This window comes from Chiloscyllium plagiosum, chromosome 22 (genome assembly GCF_004010195.1).
Source record: "Chiloscyllium plagiosum isolate BGI_BamShark_2017 chromosome 22, ASM401019v2, whole genome shotgun sequence".
NCBI lineage: Eukaryota > Metazoa > Chordata > Chondrichthyes > Orectolobiformes > Hemiscylliidae > Chiloscyllium > Chiloscyllium plagiosum.
The window spans coordinates 47,795,774-47,802,639 of record NC_057731.1 but is presented as its reverse complement, the minus strand read 5'-3'; the positions used below and the strand labels follow the sequence as shown (position 1 = coordinate 47,802,639).

Below are 6,866 nucleotides of genomic sequence, written 5' to 3'. Positions count from 1 at the left end.
AGCTCTTTGTTGTTCCAGTGTACTCTCCTGACTATGCACTGAGGAAGCCCAAATGATTAGATTAGAATAAATTCCCAACATTGTGGAAACAGCCCTTCGACCCAACAAGTCCACACCGACCCTCCGAAGAGTAACCAACCCAGACCTGTTTCCCTCTGACTAATGCACCTAACACTATGGGCAATTTAGCATGGCCAGTTCACCTGAGCTGCAGATCTTTGGACTATGGGAGGAAACCGGAGCACCCGGAGGAAATCCACACAGACACGGAATGTGCAAACTCCACACAATATGTTCATTGTGATGCTGTAATACAATAAAGGGTTAATGAAAAATAAAATCTTCTAGTGGCTTTGAACATAGCAGTTCATTCCATCATTGACTTTGAAAGAGGAAAGATACACGTAGTAAAGAAAAGCAGGGCAGCGTTGGGTGTGGAATTTGAGATGAGCCAGCCTTTATGTTTCATTTCTGGCCTAAATAACTCATTTACTTAGGAGGAAAGAATTGTTTTCCTCTCTCTCTCTCTGTCAATTCGTGAGACTGAATGTTGGAGGCGCTGTGTGTTTGGTACCAGGCATAGTGTCACGTAGAGAGAATCGTCCATCCCAGATTACTAGCAAATCATCACATCTCCACACACACACACTGTCCCTTCACCGACACCATCTCACCGAGATAGGGGCCAGGGGGCTGAAGACAGAAGGATAAGGAGAAACGAAAAACCGGCAGAAAAGAAACTAAAAACAGCAACATTCCTCCCCATTCTAACGAGTTCAGGGTGAGTCGATTTTAATGTCATGAAAATATGATGTTACAAATATTTACAGTACCGTAAAACTAAACTAATGAGATGATCGGATGTCTCACTTTAACGATTTTTAAAGTATATTGTGATTTTAATTATATATTCCAAGTCAGCATTTTTTTTAACCTATGACTGGGCTAGTGCTGTTGAGTGTGCAAATTGTTGACTACTTTTCCAACAACGTTGAGTAAAATGTAGAGAAATAAACAACGTTCTCATTAGTGAGAGACAGGCGCTGATGCTAATTGTCAGGATGTTTATTAAATATCCAATCGCTAAATATTTAGATACTTAAAACAAAATCGCTTCCCTCCAAACGTGTTAAAGTGTTATGACTGTGAGGCTACCTCAGAAGAGAGAAAGCGTTTCTGCAGATTTTGTTTAAAAAGAATAAAGTTCACAGTTTAAACCAAGTCAGCTGGCAGTGCCTTTGGACACAAAGTACAAAACAGGTCACTTTTTGTGCTGTCATGGGCGCCAGAAATGGTCTACCAATCTTGTTCCTCTCATTGTGTTTTCTGAGGACAGTCTTCTACATAGGAACCAGCCACCTTCACACTGATCTTGGAGGGGTAAGGAACCTGAGTGATACCGTTTTGGCTAAACAACCTTTTCATATTGCTTTCTGTTACTGAGAATCATCAAGCAAATAGACAGAATTTCTCCCAAAGAGATACAAAAGATTTCCTTCTCTATCCTACAGAAATTAGTTCTTCACACCCCTCCTGCAGTTCCTTTGTGTATGTCAGCACTGGCATCTGTAGAGATATAATGGCTCCTTTCATTATCATTAGACTTCTTCACAGGTAACAGGATGGTTCTTAATTTGCAAAGAGCTGTTCAGCACCTGGTTGAGGGGATATTTCTGAGAAAGTTGGCAAAACTAAGTAGGTAGTTTCAACACTGGGGATCTTTATATTATAGAACCAGTTTGGTTTATGAACTTTGTATTTGTTTTCCCTGTAAATTGGCTATGGTATTATGTTAGAAGCTACATAGGGCTGAGAGAAACAGGCCATTCAACTCAATCAGTGTTTACACTTTACTCGAGTTTCCTGCTTCATGTCACTCTCTCAGCAGAATATTGTCTTCTTTTCTCTCCCATGTTTAGCTGATTTGTGCATATGCATCAAAGCAATCTGCCTTAATTTTCCCATGAGCTGGGGTGCCCATGTTTAGATCCTGTCCAGGTAAAGACACTTCACCTGAACTTCCTATCAGATTTATCAATGTCTATACAATACGCGGGGACACTTTCTGTTACAGAAATGTTGTATGCAATTAAAAATCTGAAGTGCAGGTTCATGTGGAATTTCACTGATCACTTTCAGGTCATGAATGTGTTTTTAAAGGTTTTGAAAATCAATCGCAATGATTCAAACTTGTACTTTTGCTGACTTCAACCTTTCTTGGTTGTGGTAACAGTTGGTTTGTGTAGGGATTGTCTTTGGGTTTAAAGAAAATACACTGATGATAACCCTGACCTTTCTTCTCCACTGAAAGGAAAGTTGCTACCAAGGTGAAATCTACTTCCTCCAGCCTGACTCCTCACTGTCATTTTGTTTTTGTGGTTGAATTGTTGTTCTCGACAAGGTTTGGGTACATTTAGTGCTTGAGAATAAGGACACTTCTGAATTTCGAGCAGTGTTCACAGCACATCCTGCCAAGTCGGGTTTTGTACAGTTCTTTGGTTTCTGCCACAACAATATACCTTAAGCCAACTTGGAAAAACAGCCCTTACTGCCCATCTCCTAGTGCGGTCACCCAGATCCCACACTGATTTAAAGTGTTAGCTTGTGGATAATTTTGAGTTCTGAGCTCGCTTCCTCTCTATGTCCCTCTCTCTCTTTCTCTAACTCTGTATTGCTATCTACTTCTCATCTTTTCTCACTCTCTATCACTCTGTTTCTCTATCTCTATTACTCTCTCTTCCAATATCCATATCTCTATCACTCGCTTTCTCTCTAGGTATATTTCTCTCTTACTCTCTATTTCTCTCTCCTTATCACTCCATCTCTCTATCACTCTCTCTATATCTCTCTCTATCACCATCACTCTCTTTCTCCCTATTATATCTTTCTTGCATTCTCTATTTCTCTGTTTTTAACACTCTCTCTTTCTATCACTCGCTATCCCTCTCATTCCAACTTCACTAGAAAACCCCAGAATGCCACCTTTGATGGCCTCTATCTCTTGCCACAACCACATGAAAGAAATAGTGTGGTGGAATTGAGGAGAAACAACATTGTTTCCAAATAAGAAACAGAACAAAGGGACTGGGAGACCGCCCAACCCCCTACTTTACAAACTTGGTAAATCGTATGTAAATGATTGAGAATTTAATAACTCACACTGACACATCATGGCCTGTGGGCTTTAATAAAAAACGCAGATTACAGTTGACCTTTCATTTTTATTCCGCAAATGAAAGAGGCGTGCTTTATTTGCATTGTGATATGTTTATAATTATGCAACCCTATTATTGATTTATGCATTTTTAAATAATTATCTGTAACTATGTTACAAAATATCATTATTTGTTTTATTTGTATTGTCATCATAATTTGGCATCTATTGCTGCACTGATGATTTTCCAATATACCTATATATTCTATCTATCTATGTATTGATTCATCTATTTATCCTGTGCCTTTCCATCTCTCTTCAAATTCTTTAATCATTGCGCGTCTCTCTCTTTCATTTCTCTATCTCCTCTCTCTCTTCCTTCTCTCTGTTTATCTTAGATTTGTTACTTTATCTTTGATGCCCCACTCATCGTTGTTCCCATCCATTTGGGAGTTGAGAAACTGATGTGAGTTTCTTTCTGATACATACTGACCTCTTCAAAGAGAGGCTCATTAAAGACATTTCGATCCATAGTCTCCATCCACATCCGAGTGAGTACAAACTATTTTATTCTGATGTTAAAGCCATCACCACAGTCGTCCCAGAGACAGGATAGTGTGTGTAGGCTAACATTCAGGAGTTGGAGCAGATCACTTTGAAAGGAAATTGAGTGAAGGATTGCTGGTTTCATTCAGACTTTCAGCTGTGCTGTTTGTTATGTGTAAAACATATGAGCAGATAATATTCTGGGTGCGCATGTAACAGGAGTGATTCTGATGATGAAGGACATTTACCAGGATATTGCTGGGAATGGAGGATTTGAGTTACAAAGAAAGGCTGGATAGGCTGTGACATTTTTTAAGGCAAAAATGAGGGCTGCAGATGCTGGAAAGCAGAGTTTAGATCAGAGTGGTGCTGGAAAAGTACAGCAGGTCAGGCAGCATCTGAGGAGCAGGAAAATCGACGCTTCGGGCACCATTCCTGATGAAGGGCTTTTGCCCGAAACGTCGATTTTCCTGCTCTTTGGATGCTGCCTGACCTGCTGTGCTTTTCCAGCACCACTCTGATCTAAACTGTGACTTTTTTCACTGGAGCTTAGGAGGTTGGGTGACAACCTTATAATAGTTTGTAAAATAATGAGGGGTATAGAGGGAGTTGATGGTAGTTGTCTTTTCCCTGGATTGGGGGAATTCAAGAACGGGGGCGCATTTTTAAGGTGAGAGGGCAGAGATTTTAAAAAGACAAGGAGCACATTTTTTTACACAAGAGGGTGGATCACATGTGGAATGAAAGTCCTGAGGAAGTGGTGGATCTGGGTATAATTACAGCGTTGAAAAGACATTTGGACAAGAAGGTGAATAGGAAAAGTTTGGAGGGATATTGGCCAGGAGCAGGCAGTTTAGTTTGGGATTATGTTCAGCATGGACCGGTTGAGCCAAAGGGTCTGTTTCTGTGCTGTATGACTCTATGAATCTATGAGCCCACAGACTAGGAACATGCCATAATTTACTCCAAGTCTTTACACAATTAACTAACCTTAAAATAGGTGGCTGAAAGGCAGCTACAATTGATCAGAGTGCCTCCAGAATTAGAACGACACAGAGAGTCATGTGAGTGAGGCAAAATGTCAGATAGACACTGGGCTTGCTGCGCTTAACTGTGCTACAGAGATTCAATGTACAGGTTTGTACATGACGGCAGCATTGTTGAAGGTCAGTCAGTGTGCTGGGGAACGGAGTACGAGCAGGTCCCTGAACATCAGAGAAGGAGGAAGAGAGTAATTGTTCTGGCAAATAATGACACCATCACTGCACGATCCGTCTAGAGTGACCTTGTGAATGATAATAAATTACAACTTTTTTTTAAAAATGCATCAGCAGAGCAAACAACGTAATTTATAACAAAATAATAATCATTTCAATCTAACTAACATTTCAATTATCTGTTAATATTTTAGCTTAGGGAGTCATGTGGGGCCATTTCTGTCCACTTTAGGATAGTGACTGCAACTCTCCCTGACTTTCTCACCAACTGTGGACAGAATTCAGAGTTAAAAGCAATCAGTAATCATGACACGTAATTGCCTGTGCCCCTGCCACCCCTATTTAATCATTTGCTTTTGGAGAAAGAGAATGAATTGAAATGGAGATAAAAGCAAATATTTCAAAAGAAGACACAATCTGGGATATCTGAGCCACTCCGTGAAACTTCTTAAACTCTTGATAACTGGAGCGGAGTGATTTTCCAGACTACTGGAATTGGCACTTAATGTGGTTTCATCAGCTGATTTCTTACTGTCTAGACAATTTTCTTTTGGTGCATCATTTACAGCAGTGCTAACTCTTGCTTTGTGCAATAACAGCAGTGAAACATAGACTACATAGTGCCAGACAGGAGAGAAGACTGAACATCTTCCAATTGAGGAGTATCCGCTGTATCCTGGGCATATCCTGGCAAGAGAGAGAGTCTAATGCAGTGGTCCTATCTCGCATTGGCTTTCTCAGCATGTACACTCTGCTCAGGCAGCGGTGACTGTGCTGGTTGGGCCACATCCACCGCATGGAGGATGGCCGCATCCCAAAGGACATCCTCAATGGAGAGCTCGCACCCGGGAAGAGACCCACTGGGCGTCCTGAGCTGCGGTACAAGGACATCTGCATGAGGGATATGAAGGGGCTTGATATTGTTATGGAATCCTGGGAAAGGTTTGCAGCTTACAGTATGAGATGTAGAAGCACCCTGAACCAACACCTTAAAACAGGGGAAAAGAAGCTGATGAGTGCTGCAGCAGACAAGTGGGCACCAAGGAAGGAGTACAACAGCTCGAGCAGATCAATGACCACATACAGATGTGACCTCTGCGACCGGGACTGTCACTCCAGTATTGGTCTCTTCAGTCACAAGTGACATTGCTTCAGGGAAGCAGAAAGCCAGAACAAACAGGATGCAACCTATGGTCAGCCATGACCGAAAGGGGCCTCACTCACACAAATCTTGCAATGTTCCCAAAAGTCTTCGGCTCCTCTTGGAGGAGATTTGATGGTGAGCATTAGCGGATTATGTTTGACAGCTAGAAAACCATAGATCATTCACATGAACATCATGGGCCCACAAGGTTATGTTCTCCTAATTGGAACTTTGAAGTTACAATCCCTGAGGAAGGAGTCATTGATTCTACCACTGATGGACTAAGCAAGGTGACTTTAGGTTAATCCCACCCAAAAGCCAGTAAATGAGATTTTGTGTAACAGCTACCCAGGTGTGTAAAGATTTCAGGACCCTGGAGCAACGTTATGATGATGTTACAGAGCTTCTCTCATAGGGTATAAATAGCACAATGTGTACAGAGTTAATTAGATGAACTAGGCTAATGAGTTGGAGAGAGAGAGAGAGACACAGAGAGTGTGTGTGTGAGAGAGAGAGAGAGAGGGAGAAACATGTGCAAGAAGAAGTGAAGTTGAATGATTAGTCTTGAGCAGTATAGCTAATTGAATAGTCCATCAGTGTTAGGAAGATAGGAACAAGACTAGGTCCAGAGACATAGGAGAAAGTGATGACTGCAGATGCTGGAGATCAGAGCTTAAAAATGTGTTGCTGTAAAAGCGCAGCAGTTCAGGCAGCATCAAAGGAGCAGGAGAATCGACGTTTCGGGCATAAGCCCTTCTTCAGGAATGAGGAGGGTGTGCCAAGCAGGCTAAGATAAAAGGTAGGG

At 41.5% G+C, this 6,866-nt stretch overlaps 1 protein-coding gene across 3 annotated transcripts in view; it reads left to right on the top strand.

Moving 5' to 3' along the window:
* Nucleotides 1–459: 459 nt before the first annotated feature.
* Nucleotides 460–6,866, top strand: part of zgc:171482 (zinc finger protein) — a 374,188-nt gene continuing 367,781 nt past the window's right edge. For 2 of the 3 annotated variants that reach the window (XM_043712993.1, XM_043712992.1), the window contains exon 1: nt 460–781. The gene's annotated coding sequence lies outside the window, so the exon portion shown is untranslated. The remainder of the gene's footprint in view (nt 782–6,866) is intronic. The other variant, XM_043712994.1, reaches the window with a different exon arrangement.